This window comes from Schistocerca piceifrons, chromosome 1 (genome assembly GCF_021461385.2).
Source record: "Schistocerca piceifrons isolate TAMUIC-IGC-003096 chromosome 1, iqSchPice1.1, whole genome shotgun sequence".
NCBI classification, from domain to species: domain Eukaryota; kingdom Metazoa; phylum Arthropoda; class Insecta; order Orthoptera; family Acrididae; genus Schistocerca; species Schistocerca piceifrons.
Genome location: NC_060138.1, coordinates 14247262 through 14262543, shown reverse-complemented (window position 1 = coordinate 14262543; position 15282 = coordinate 14247262).

Genomic DNA, 15282 nt, shown 5'->3' with positions numbered 1-15282 from the left:
CCGCTAAAAGCACAAACTCTTAGAAGATTCACTCTTCTTGTACTTAAGTCTGCATTGCCGCTTTAGTATACAATCCCGATGCTATTACTGTGTTTCATGGTCAACGTGAAGGTCCAAGCGATACAGTAAACCTGCACTGGTGCATCGGAAAGTAAAACAGGTCTCCCAGGAGCCGCTCAAAGCACAAACTCTAAAAGGATTCACTCTTCTTGTACTTAAGTTTGCATTGTCCTTTTGTATTCAATCACGATGTAATTTCTGTGTTTCATGGTGAATGTGAAGGTCCAAGGCATACAGTAAACCTGCAGTGGTGCATTGGACTCTATTACTGGTCTCCAAGGAGACGCTCATGGCACAAACTCTTAGATGATTCACCCTTCTTATACTTAAGTCGGCATTTTCCCATTTGCATTCAATCCCGATGCAATTTCTGTGTTTCATGGTCAATGTGAAGGTCCAAGGGATACAGTAAACCTGCACTGGTTCATCGGCACCTAATAGTGGTCTTCCAGGAGCCGCTCAAAGCACAAACTCTTAGAAGATTTACGCTTCTTGTACTTATGTCGGCTTTGTCCTTAATATATTCAATCCCGATGCAATGTCTGTGCTTCATGGTCAATGTGAAGGTCCAAGGGATACAGTAAACCTGCACTGGTACATCGGAATCTAATACCGGTCTCCCAGGAGCCGCCCAAACCACAAACTCTTAGAAGATTCCCTCTTCTTGTACTTAAGTCGGCATTGTCCCATTGTATTCAATCCCCATGTAATTTCTGAGCTTCATGGTCAATGTGAAGGTCCAAGGGATGCTTAAATCTGCACTGGTGCATCGGAATCCAATACTGGCCTCCCAGGAGCTGCTCAAAGCACAAACTATTAGATGATTCACTCTTATTGTGCTTAAGTCTCCCATCTGCCTTTGGTATTCAATCCCGACGCAATTTCTGTGTGTCATGGTCAATGTGAGTGTTCCATTGATACAGGAAACCTGCGCTGGTGCATCGGAATCTTATACTGGTTTCCCACGAGCCGCTCAAACAACAAACACTTAGAAGATTCATTCTTCTTGTATTTAAGTCGGCATTGTGCCATTTGTGTTCAATCCCGATGCAAGTTCTGTGTGTCATGGTCAATGTGAAGGTCCAAGGGATACAGTAAACCTTCTCTGGTGCATCGGAAACTAATAGTTGTCTCCCTGGAGCCGCTCAAAGTAAAATCTCTTAGAAGATTCACTCCTCTTGTGCATAAGTCGGCATTGTCCCTTTTGAATTCAATGCCGATGCAATTTCTGTGATTCATGGTCAATGTGATGGTCCAAAGGATACAGTACACCCGCACTGGTGCATCGGAATGTAATACTGGTCTTCCAGGAGCCGCTCAAACAACAAACTCTTAGAAGATTCACTCTTGTTGTACTAAAGGCGGCCTTGTGCCTTTTTTATTAAATCCCGATGCAATTTCTGTGTTTCATGGTCAATGTGAAGGTCCATTGGATACAGTAAACCTGCACTGGTTCATCGGCATCTAATAGTGGTCTTCCAGGAGCGCTCAAAGCACGAACTCTTAGAAGATTCACTCTTCTTGTGTTTAAGTCGGCGTAGTCCCTTTTGTATTCAATCCTGATGCAATTTCTGTGTTTCATGATCAATGTGAAGGTCCAAGTAATACAGAAAACCTGCGCTGGGGCATCGGAATCTAATACTGGTCTCCCAGGAGATGCTCAAGCACAAACTCTTAGAAGATTCGCTCTTCTTGTACTTACGTCGGCATTGTCACTTTTGTATTCAATCCCGATGTTATTTCTGTGTTTCATGGTGAATGTGAAGGTCCAAGGGATACAGTAAACCTGCAGTGGTGCATCGGACTCTATTACTGGTCTCCCAGGAGACGCTCATAGCACAAACTCTTAGAAGATTCACCCTTCTAGTAGTTAAGTCGTCATTTTCCCTTATTTATTCACTCCCGATGCAATTTCTGAGTTTCATGGTCAATTTGAAGGTCCAAGGGATAAAGTAAACCTGCACTGATGCATCGGAATCTAATACTGGTTTCCCAGGAGCCGCTCAAAGCACAAACTCTTAGAAGATTCACATTTCTTGTAATTAAGATGGCATTGTCCGTTTTGTATTCACTCCCGATGCAATCTCTGTGTTTCAGGGTCAATGTGAAGCTCCAAGTGTACAGTAAACCTCACTGGTGCATCGGAATTTAATACCGGTCTCCCAGGAGGCGCTCAAAGCACAAACTCTTAGAAGATTCACTCTTCTAGTACTTAAGTGGGCTTTGTTTCTTTTGTATTGAATCCAGAAGCAATATCTGTGTTTCATGGACAATGTGAAGGTCCAAGGGATACAGTAAACCTGAAATGGGACATCGGAATCTAATACTGGTCTCCCAGGAGCCGCCCAAAGCACAAACTCTTACAAGATTCACTCTTCTTGTACTTAAGACGTCATTGTCCCTTTTGTATTCCATCCCGATGCCATATCTGTGCTTAATGGTCAATGTGAGGTCCAAGGGATACAGTAAACCTGCACTGGTGCATCGGAATCTAATACTGGTCTCCCAGGAGCCGCTCAAAACACAAACTCTTAGAAGATTCACTCCACTTGTACTTAAGTCGGCTTTGTCCCTTTTGTATTCAATCCCGATGCCATCTCTGTGCTTAATGGTCAATGCGAAGGTCCAAGGGATACAGTAAACCTGCACTGGTGGATCGAAATCTAATACTGGTCTCCCAGGAGCCGCTCAAAGCACAAACTCTTAGAAGATTCACGCTTCTCGTACTTACGACGGCTTTGTCCCTTTTATATTCAATCCCGATGCAATTTCTGTGTTTCAAGTTAATTGTGAAGGTCCAAGGGATACTGTAAAGCTGCACTGGTGCATCAGAATCTAATACTGGTCTCCCAGGTGACGCTCAAAGCACAAACTCTTAGAAGAATCACTCTTCTTGTAGTTAAGTCGGCATTGTGCCTTTTTGTATTTAATCCCGATGCAATTTCTGCTTCATGGGCAATGTGCAGGTCCAAGGGGTACAGTAAACGAGCACTGGCGCATCGGAATCTAAAACTGGTCTCCCAGGAAACGCTCAAAGCACAAACACTTATAAGATTCACTCGTCTTGTACCTAAGACAGCATTGTGCGTTTGAATTCAATTCCAAAGAATTTCTGTGTTTCAAGGTCAATGCGAACGTCCAAGGGATACAGTAAACCTGCACTGGTGCATCGGAATCTAATAGTGGTCTCCAGGAGCTGCTCAAAGCACAATGTCTTAGAAGATTCACTCCTCTTGTACATAAGTCGGCATTGTCCCTTTTGTGTTCAATCCCGATGCAATTTCTGTGTTTCATGGTCAATGTGAAGGTCCAAGGGATACAATAAACCCACACTGGTGCATCGGAATCTAATACAGGTCTCCCAGGAGCCTCTCAAAGCACAAACTGTTAGAAGATTCACGCTTCTCGTCCTTATGACGGCTTTGTCCCTTTTGTATTCAATCCCGATGGAGTTTCAGTGTTTCATGGTAAATGTGAAGGTCCAAGGGATACAATAATTCTGCACTGGTGCATCGGAATCTAATACTGGTGTCCCAGGATCCGCTCAAAGCACATACTATTAGAAGATTCGCTCTTCTTGTAATTAATTTGCATTGTGCCTTTGTATTCAATCCCGATGCAATTTCTGTGTTTCATGGTAATTGTGAAGGTCCAAGGGATACAGTAAAGCTGCACTGGTGCATCGGAATCTAATACTGGTCTCCCAGGAGATGCTCATAGCACAAACTCTTAGATGATTCACCCTTCTTATACTTAAGTCGGCATTTTCCCATTTGCAATCAATCCCGATGCAATTTCTGTGTTTCTTGGTCAATTTGAAGGTCCAAGGGATACTGTAAAGCTGCACTGGTGCATCTGAATCTAATACTGGTCTCCCAGGAGCTGCTCAAAGAACAAATTCTGAGAAGATTCACTGTTCTTGTATCTAAGTCGGCATTGTGCCTTTTGTATTCAATCCCGATGCAATTTCTGTGTTTCATAGTCAATGTGAAGGTCCAAGGGATACAGTAAACCTGCACTGGTTCATCGGCATCTAATAGTGGTCTTCCAGGAGCCGCTCAAAGACAAACTCTTAGAAGATTCAGGCTTCTTGTACTTATGTCGGCTTTGTCCCTAATGTATTCAATCACGATGCAATGTCTGTGCTTCATGGTCAATGTGAAGGTCCAAGGGATACAGTAAACCTGCACTGGTGCATCGGAATCTAATACTGGTCTCCCAGGAGCCACTCAAAGCACAAACTCTTAGAAGATTCACGCTTCTTGTACTTACGTCGGCTTTGTCCCTAATGTATTCAATCCCGATGCAAGGTCTGTGCTTCATGGTCAATATGAAGGTCCAAGGGATACAGTAAACCTGCATTGGTGCATCGGAATCTATTACTGATCTCCCAGGAGAAGCCAAACCACGAAGTCTTAGAAAATTCACTCATTTTGTATTTAAGTCGGCATTGTCCCTCTTGTATTCAAACCCGATGCAATTTCTGTGTTTCATGGTCAATGCGAAGGTCCAAGGGATACCTAAACCTGCACTGGTGCATCGGAATCTAATACTGGTCTCCCAGGAGCCGCTCAAAGCACAAACTCTTAGAACATTCAGTCTTCTTGTACTTAAGTTGGCATTGTGCTTTTTGTATTCAATCCCGATGCAATTTATGTGTTTCATGGTCAATGTGCAGGTCCAAGGGATACAGTAAACCTGCACTAGTGCATCGGAATCTAATACTGGTCTCCCAGGAGCCGCTCAAGCACAAACTCTTGGAAGATTCACTCTTCTTGTGCTTAAGTCGGCCTTGTGGCTTTTGTATTCAATCCGGATGCAATTTCTGTGTTTCATGGTGAATGTGAAGGTCCAAGGGATACAGTAAACCTGCACTGGTTCATCGGCATCTAATAGTGATCTTCCAGGAGCCGCTCAAAGCACAAACTCTTAGAGGATTTACGCTTCTTGTACTTATGTCGGCTTTGTCCTTAATGTATTCAATCCCGATACAATGTCTGTGCTTCATGGTCAATGTGAAGGTCCAAGGGATACAGTAAACCTGCACTGGTACATCGGAATCTAATACTGGTCTCCCAGGAGCCGCTCAAAGCACAAACTCTTACAAGATTCACGCTTCTTGTACTTATGTCGGCTTTGTCCCTTTTGTATTCAATCCCGATGCAATATCTGTGTTTCATGGTCAATGTTAAGGTCCAAGGGATGCAGTAAACCAGCACTGGTGCATCGGAATCTAATACTGGTCTCCAAGAAGCCGCTCAAAGCACAAACTCTTAGAAGAGTCACGCTTCTTGTACTTATATCGGCATTGTCCCTTGTTTATTCAATCCCGATGCAAATCCTTTGTTGCATGGTCAATGTGAAGATCCAAGAGATACAGTAAACCAGCACTGGTGCATCGGAAACTAATACCGGTCTCCCAGGAGCCGCCCAAACCATAAACTCTTAGAAGATTCACTCTTCTTGTAATTAAGTCGGCATTGTCCACTTTTTATTCAATCCCGATGCAAATCCTGCGTTGCATGATCAATGTGAAGATCCAAGGGATACAGTAAACCAGCACTGGTTCATCGGAATCTAATACCGGTCTCCCAGGAGCCACCCAAACCACAAACTCTTAGTAGATTCACTCTTCTTGTACTTAAGTCGGCATTGTCCATTTGAATTCAATCCCGATGTAATTTCTGTGTTTCATGGTCAATGTGAAGGTCCACGGGATACAGTAAACCTGCACTGGTGCATCGGAATCTATAACTGGTCTCCCAGGAGACGCTCATAGCACAAACTCTTAGAAGATTCACCCTTCTTGTACTTAGGTCGGCATTTTCCATTTTGTATTCAATCCCGATGCAATTTCTGTGATTCATGCTCAATATGAAGGTCCAAGGGATAAAGAAAACATGCACTGGTGCATCGGAATCAAATACAGGTCTTCCAGGAGCCGCTCAAAGCACAAACTCTTAAAGGATTCACTCTTCTTGTACTTAAGTCGGCATTTTGCCTTTTGTATTCAATCCCGTAGCAAATCCTGTGTTGCATGGTCGATGTGAAGGTACAAGGGATACAGTAAACCTTCACAGGTGCATCGGAATCTAATACTGGTCTCCCAGGAGCCGCTCAAACAACAAACACTTAGAAGATTCACTCTCCTTGTACTTAAGTCGGCATTGTACAAGTTGTATAAAATCCCAATGCAATTTCTGTGTTTCATGTTCAATGTGAAGGTCAAAGGGATACAGCAAACCTGCACTGGTGCGTGGGAATCTAATACTGGTCTCCGACGAGGCGCTCAAAACACAAACTCTTAGAGGCTTCATGCTTCTTGTAGTTATGTCGGCATTGTCCCTTTTGTATTCAATCCGGATGCAATTTCTGTGTTTCATGGTCAAAGTGAATGTCTAAGTGCTACAGTAAACGTGCACTGGTGCATCGGAATCTAATACTGGTCTCCCACGACCCGCTCAAACCACAAACTCTTAGAAGATTCACCCTTCTTTACTTAAGTCGGCATTTTCCCTTTTGTATTCAATCCCGATGTAATTTCTGTGTTTCATGGTCAATGTGAAGGTCTCAGGGACACAGTTAACCTTCGCTGGTGCATCGGAATCCAATACTAGTCTCCGAGGAGCCGCTCAAAGCACAAACGCTTAGAAGATTCACCCGTCTTGTACTTAAGTCAGCATTGTCCCTTTTGTATCGAAGCCCGATGCAATTTCTGTGTTTCATGGTCAATGTGAAGGTACAAGGGACACAGTAAACCTGCACTGGTGCATCGGAATCTGAAACTGGTCTCTCAGGAGGCGCTCAAAGCACAAACTCTTAGAAGATTCACTCTTATTGTACTTGAGTCGGCATTGTCCCCTTTTTATTCAATCCCGATGCAATTTCTGTGTTTCATGGTCAATGTGAAGATAGAAGGGACACAGTAAACCTGCACTGGTGCATCGGAATCTAATAATGGTCTCCCAGGAGCCGCTCATATCACAAACTCTTTGAAGATTCATTCTTATTGTACTTAAGTTGGTATAGTCCTTTTCTATTCAATTCCGATGTAATTTCAGTGTTTCATTGTCAATGTGAAGGTTCAAAAGACTCATTAAAACTGCACTGGTGCATCGGAATCTAATATTGGTCTCCCAGGAGACGCTCAAAGCACAAACTCTTCGAAGATTCACTCTTCCTGTTTTTATGTCGGGATTTTCCCTTTAGTATTCAATCCCGTTGCTATTTCTGTGTTTCATGGTCAATGTGATGGTCCAAGGTATACAGTTAACCCGCACTGGTGCATCGGAATATATACTGGACTCCCCGGAGACGCTCAAAGCACAAAGTCTTAGAAGATTCTCTCTTCTTGCACTGAAGTCGGCATTGTGCATATTGTATTTAATCCAGAATCAATATCTGTGTTACATGGTCAAAATGAAAGTTCAAGGGATACAGTAAACCTGCACTGGGGCATCGGAATCTAATACTGGTCTCCCAGGAGCCGCTCAAACAACAAACTCTTGGAAGTTCACTCCACTTGTACTTAAGTCGGCTTTGTCCCTTTTGTATTCAATCCCGGTGCAATTTCTGTGTTTCATGGTCAATGTGAAGGTCCAAGAGATACAGTAAACCCGCACTGGTACAAAGAAATCTAATACTGGTCTACCAGGAGCCGCTCAAAGCACAAACTCTTAGAAGATTCACGATTATTGTACTTATGTCGGCTTTGTCCCTTTTGTATTCAATCCCGATGCCATATCTGTGCTTAATGGTCAATGTGAAGGTCCAAGGGATACAGTAAACCTGCACTGGTGCAACGGAATCTAATACTGGTCTTCCAGGAGCCGCTCAAAGCACAAACTCTTAGAAGATTCACGCTTCTCGTACTTACGACGGCTTTGTCCCTTTTGTATTCAATCCCGATGCAATATCTGTGTTTCATGGTAATTGTGAAGGTCCAAGGGATACTGTAAAGCTGCACTGGCGCATCGGAATCTAATACTGGTCTCCCAGGAGACGCTCAAAGCACAAACTCTTAGAAGAATCACTCTTTTTGTACTTAGGTCGGCATTGTGCCTTTTTCTATTTAATCCCGATGCAATTTCTGCTTCATGGGCAATGTGCAGGTCCAAGGGGTACAGTAAACGAGCACTGGCGCATCGGAATCTAAAACTGGTCTCCCAGGAAACGCTCAAATCACAAACTCTTATAAGATTCAGTCGGGTTGTACCGAAGACAGCATTGTGCGTTTGAATTCAATCCCAAAGAATTTCGGTGTTTCAAGGTCAATGCGAACGTCCAAGGGATACAGTAAACCTGCACTGGTGCATCGGAATCTAATACTGGTCTCCCAGGAGCCGCTCAAACAACAAAATCTTAGAAGATACACTCTTCTTGTACTTGAGTCGGCATTGTCTTTTGTATTCAATCCCGATGTAATTTCTGTGTTTCATGGTGAATGTGAAGGTCCAAGGGATACAGTAAACCTGCAGTGGTGCATCGGACTCTATTACTGGTCTCCCAGGAGCCGCTCAAAGCACAAACTCTTAGAACATTCAGTCTTCTTGTACTTAAGTTGGCATTGTGCTTTTTGTATTCAATCCCGATGGAATTTCTGTGTTTCATGGTCAATGTGCAGGTCCAAGGGATACAGTAAACCTGCACTTGTGCATCGGAATCTAATACTGGTGACCCAGGAGCCGCTCACGCAGAAACTCTTGGAAGATTCACTCTTTTTGTGCTTAAGTCGGCCTTGTGCCTTTTGTATTCTATCCGGATGCTATTTCTGTGTTTCATGGTCAATGTGAAGGTCCAAGGGATCCAGTAAACCTGCACTGGTTCATCGGCATCTAATAGTGGTCTTCCAGGAGCCGCTCAAAGCACAATCTCTTAGAAGATTTACGCTTCTTGTACTTATGTCGGCCTTGTCCTTAATGTATTCAATCCCGATGCAATGTCTGTGCTTCATGGTCAATGTGAAGGTCCAAGGGATACAGTAAACCTGTACTGGTACTTCGGAATCTAATACTGGTCTCCCAGGAGCCGCTCAAAGCACAAACTCTTAGAAGATTCACGCTTCTTGTACTTATGTCGGATTTGTCCCTTCTGTATTCAATCCCGATGCAATATCTGTGTTTCATGGTCAATGTTAAGGTCCAAGGGATACAGTAAACCTGCACTGGTGCATCGGAATCTAATACTGGTCTCCAAGAAGCCGCTCAAAGCACAAACTCTTAGAAGAGTCACGCTTCTTGTACTTATGTCGGCATTGTCCCTTTTTTATTCAATCCCGATGCAAATCCTGTGTTGGATGGTCAATGTGAAGATCCAAGAGATACTGTAAACCAGCACTGGTGCATCGGAAACTAATACCGGTCTCCCAGGAGCCGCCCAAACCACAAGCTCTTAGAAGATTCACTCTTCTTGTACTTAAGTCGGCATTGTCCACTTTTTATTCAATCCCGATGCAAATCCTGTGTTGCATGATCAATGTGAAGATCCAAGGGATACAGTAAACCAGCACTGGTGCATCGGAATCTAATACCGGTCTCCCAGGAGCCGCCCAAACCACAAAATCTTAGAAGATTCACTCTTCTTGTACTTAAGTCGGCATTGTCCATTTGTATTCTATCCCGATGTAATTTCTGTGTTTCATGGTCAATGTGAAGGTCCAAGGGATACTTAAATCTGCACTGGTGCATCGGAATCTAATACTGGTCTTCCAGGAGCTGCTCAAAGCAATAACTCTTAGATGATTCACTCTTCTTGTGCTTAAGTCGCCCGTCTGCCTTTGGTATTCAATCCCGATGCAATTTCTGTGTTTCATGGTCAATGTGAATGTTCAATTGATACAGGAAACCAGCACTGGTGCATCGGAATCTTATACTGGTCTCCCACGAGCCGCTCAAACAACAAACACTTAGAAGATTCACTCTTCTTGTACTTAAGTCGGCATTGTGCCATTTGTGTTCAATCCCGATGCAATTTCTGTGTGTCATGGTCAATGTGAAGGTCCAAGGGATACAGTAAACCTTCTCTGGTGCATCGGAAACTAATAGTTGTCTCCCTGGATCCGCTCAAAGTAAAACCTCTTAGAAGATTCACTCCTCTTGTGCATAAGTCGGCATTGTCCCTTTTGAATTCAATGCGGATGCAATTTCTGTGATTCATGGTCAATGTGATGGTCCAAAGGATACAGTACACCCGCACTGGTGCATCGGAATGTAATACTGGTCTTCCAGGAGCCGCTCAAAACACAATATCCTGGAAGATTCACGCTTCTTGCACTTATGTCGGCTTTGTCCCTTTTGTATTCAATCCCGATGCAATATCTGTGATTCATGGCCAATGTTAAGGTCCAAGGGTACAGTAACCCTGCACTGGTGCATCGGAATCTAATACTGGTCTCCAAGAAGCCGCTCAAAGCACAAACTCTTAGAAGATTCCTGCTTCTTGTAATTATGTCGGCATTGTCCCTTTTTTATTCAATCCCGATGCAAATCCTGTGTTGCATGGTCAATGTGAAGATCCGAGGGATACAGTAAACCAGCACTGGTGCATTGGAATCTAATACCGGTTTCCCAGGAGCCGCCCAAACCGCAAACTCTTAGAAGATTCACTCTTTTTGTACTTAAGTCGGCATTGTCCCTTTTGTATTCAATCCCGATGTAATTTCTGTGTTTCATGGTCAATGTGAAGGTCCACGGGATACAGTAAACCTGCGCTGGTGCATCGGAACCTATAACTGGTCTCCCAGGAGACGCTCATAGCACAAACTCTTAGAAGATTCACCCTTCTTGTACTTAGGTCGGCATTTTCCATTTTGTATTCAATCCCGATGGAATTTCTGTGTTTCATGCTCAATGTGAAGGTCCAAGGGATAAAGAAAACATGCACTGGTGCATCGGAATCTAATACAGGTCTTCCAGGAGCCGCTCAAACACAAACTCTTAAAGGATTCACTCTTCTTGTACTTAAGTCGGCATTTTGCCTTTTGTATTCAATCCCGTAGCAAATCCTGTGTTGCATGGTCAATGTGAAGGTACAAGGGTACAGTAAACCATAACAGGTGCATCGGAATCTAATACTGGTCTCCCAGGAGCCGCTCAAACAACAAACACTTAGAAGATTCACTCTTCTTGTACTTAAGTCGGCATTGTGCTTTTGGTATTGAATCCCGAAGCAATATCTGTGTTTCATGGTCAATGTGAAGGTCTAAGGGATACAGCCATCCTGCGCTTGGGCATCGGAACCTAATACTGGTCTCCCAGGTACCGCTCAAACCACAAACACAGAGAAGATTCACTCTTCTTGTACTCAAGTCGGCATTGTACATGTTGTATAAAATCCCAATGCAATTTCTGTGTTTCATGTTAATGTGAAGGTCAAAGGGATACAGTAAACGTGCACTGGTGCATCGGAATCTAATACTCGTCTCCCACGACCCGCTCAAACCACAAACTCTTAGATGATTCACTCTTCTTTACTTAAGTCGGCATTTTCCCTTTTAGATTCAATCCCGATGTAATTTCTGTGTTTCATGGTCAATGTGAAGGTCCCAGAGACACAGTTAACCTTCACTGGTGCATCGGAATCCAATACTGGTCTCCGAGGAGCCGCAAAAGCACAAACTCTTAGAAGATTCACCCGTCTTGTACTTAAGTCAGCATTGTCAATTTTGTATTCAAGCCCGATGCAATTTCTGTGTTTCATGGTCAATGTGAAGGTACAAGGGACACAGTAAACCTGCACTGGTGCATCGGAATCTGAAACTGGTCTCTCAGGAGGCGCTCAATGCACAAACTCTTAGAAGATTCACTTTTATTGTACTTGAGTCGGCATTGTCCCCTTTTTATTCAATCCCGATGCAATTTCTGTGTTTCATGGTCAATGTGAAGATAGAAGGGACACAGTAAACCTGCACTGGTGCATCGAAATCTAATAATGGTCTCCCAGGAGCCGCTCATATCACAAACTCTTTGAAGATTCATTCTTATTGTACTTAAGTTGGTATAGTCCTTTTCTATTCAATTCCGATGTAATTTCAGTGTTTCATTGTCAATGTGAAGGTTCAAAAGACTCATTAAAACTGCACTGGTGCATCGGAATCTAATATTGGTCTCCCAGGAGACGCTCAAAGCACAAACTCTTCGAAGATTCACTCGTCCTGTTTTATGTCGGGATTTTCCCTTTAGTATTCAATCCCGATGCTATTTCTGTGTTTCATGGTCAATGTGATGGTCCAAGGTATACAGTAAACCCGCACTGGTGCATCGGAATATATACTGGACTCCCCGGAGACGCTCAAAGCACAAAGTCTTAGAAGATTCTCTCTTCTTGCACTGAAGTTGGCATTGTGCATATTGTATTTAATCCAGAAGCAATATCTGTGTTACATGGTCAAAATGAAAGTTCAAGGGATACAGTAAACCTGCACTGGTGCATCGGAATCTAATACTGGTCTCCCAGGAGCCGCTCAAAGCACAAACTCTTAGAAGATTCACGCTTCTCGTACTTACGACGGCTTTGTCCCTTTTGTATTCAATCCCGATGCAATATCTGTGTTTCATGGTAATTGTGAAGGTCCAAGGGATACTGTAAAGCTGCACTGGCGCATCGGAATCTAATACTGGTCTCCCAGGAGACGCTCAAAGCACAAACTCTTAGAAGAATCACTCTTTTTGTACTTAGGTCGGCATTGTGCCTTTTTCTATTTAATCCCGATGCAATTTCTGCTTCATGGGCAATGTGCAGGTCCAAGGGGTACAGTAAACGAGTACTGGCGCATCGGAATCTAAAACTGGTCTCCCAGGAAACGCTCAAAGCACAAACTCTTATAAGATTCACTCGGGTTGTACCGAAGACAGCATTGTGCGCTTGAATTCAATCCCAAAGAATGTCGGTGTTTCAAGGTCAATGCGAACGTCCAAGGGATACAGTAAACCTGCACTGGTGCATCGGAATCTAATACTGGTCTCCGAGGAGCCGCTCAAACAACAAAATCTTAGAAGATACACTCTTCTTGTACTTGAGTCGGCATTGTCTTTTGTATTCAATCCCGATGCAATATCTGTGTTTCATGGTCAATGTTAAGGTCCAAGGGATACAGTAAACCTGCACTGGTGCATCGGAATCTAATACTGGTCTCCAAGAAGCCGCTCAAAGCACAAACTCTTAGAAGAGTCACGCTTCTTGTACTTATGTCGGCATTGTCCCTTGTTTATTCAATCCCGATGCAAATCCTGTGTTGCATGGTCAATGTGAAGATCCAAGAGATACAGTAAACCAGGACTGGTGCATCGGAAACTAATACCGGTCTCCCAGGAGCCGCCCAAACCACAAGCTCTTAGAAGATTCACTCTTCTTGTACTTAAGTCGGCATTGTCCACTTTTTATTCAATCCCGATGCAAATCCTGTGTTGCATGATCAATGTGAAGATCCAAGGGATACAGTAAACCAGCACTGGTGCATCGGAATCTAATACCGGTCTCCCAGGAGCCGCCCAAACCACAAACTCTTAGAAGATTCACTCTTCTTGTACTTAAGTCGGCATTGTGCCATTTGTGTTCAATCCCGATGCAATTTCTGTGTGTCATGGTCAATGTGAAGGTCCAAGGGATACTGTAAACCTTCTCTGGTGCATCGGAAACTAATAGTTGTCTCCCTGGATCCGCTCAAAGTAAAACCTCTTAGAAGATTCACTCCTCTTGTGCATAAGTCGGCATTGTCCCTTTTGAATTCAATGCCGATGCAATTTCTGTGATTCATGGTCAATGTGATGGTCCAAAGGATACAGTACACCCGCACTGGTGCATCGGAATGTAATACTGGTCTTCCAGGAGCCGCTCAAAGCACAATATCCTGGAAGATTCACGCTTCTTGTACTTATGTCGGCTTTGTCCCTTTTGTATTCAATCCCGATGCAATATCTGTGATTCATGGCCAATGTTAAGGTCCAAGGGTACAGTAACCCTGCACTGGTGCATCGGAATCTAATACTGGTCTCCAAGAAGCCGCTCAAAGCACAAACTCTTAGAAGATTCACGCTTCTTGTAATTATGTCGGCATTGTCCCTTTTTTATTCAATCCCGATGCAAATCCTGTGTTGCATGGTCAATGTGAAGATCCGAGGGATACAGTAAACCAGCACTGGTGCATTGGAATCTAATACCGGTTTCCCAGGAGCCGCCCAAACCGCAAACTCTTAGAAGATTCACTCTTTTTGTACTTAAGTCGGCATTGTCCCTTTTGTATTCAATCCCGATGTAATTTCTGTGTTTCGTGGTCAATGTGAAGGTCCACGGGATACAGTAAACCTGCGCTGGTGCATCGGAATCTATAACTGGTCTCCCAGGAGACGCTCATAGCACAAACTCTTAGAAGATTCACCCTTCTTGTACTTAGGTCGGCATTTTCCATTTTGTATTCAATCCCGATGGAATTTCTGTGTTTCATGCTCAATGTGAAGGTCCAAGGGATAAAGAAAACATGCATTGGTGCATCGGAATCTAATACAGGTCTTCCAGGAGCCGCTCAAACACAAACTCTTAAAGGATTCACTCTTCTTGTACTTAAGTCGGCATTTTGCCTTTTGTATTCAATCCCGTAGCAAATCCTGTGTTGCATGGTCAATGTGAAGGTACAAGGGTACAGTAAACCTTCACAGGTGCATCGGAATCTAATACTGGTCTCCCAGGAGCCGCTCAAACAACAAACACTTAGAAGATTCACTCTTCTTGTACTTAAGTCGGCATTGTGCTTTTGGTATTGAATCCCGAAGCAATATCTGTGTTTCATGGTCAATGTGAAGGTCCAAGGGATACAGCCATCCTGCGCTTGGGCATCGGAACCTAATACTGGTCTCCCAGGTACCGCTCAAACCACAAACACAGAGAAGATTCACTCTTCTTGTACTCAAGTCGGCATTGTACATGTTGTATAAAATCCCAATGCAATTTCTGTGTTTCATGTTCAATGTGAAGGTCAAAGGGATACAGTAAACCTGCACTGGTGCGTCGGAATCTAATACTGGTCTCCGACGAGGCGCTCAAAGCACAAACACTTGGAGGATTCATGCTTCTTGTAGTTATGTCGGCATTGTCCATTTTGTATTCAATCCGGATGCAATTTCTGTGTTTCATGGTCAAAGTGAATGTCTAAGTGCTACAGTAAACGTGCACTGGTGCATCGGAATCTAATACTGGTCTCCCACGACCCGCTCAAACCACAAACTCTTA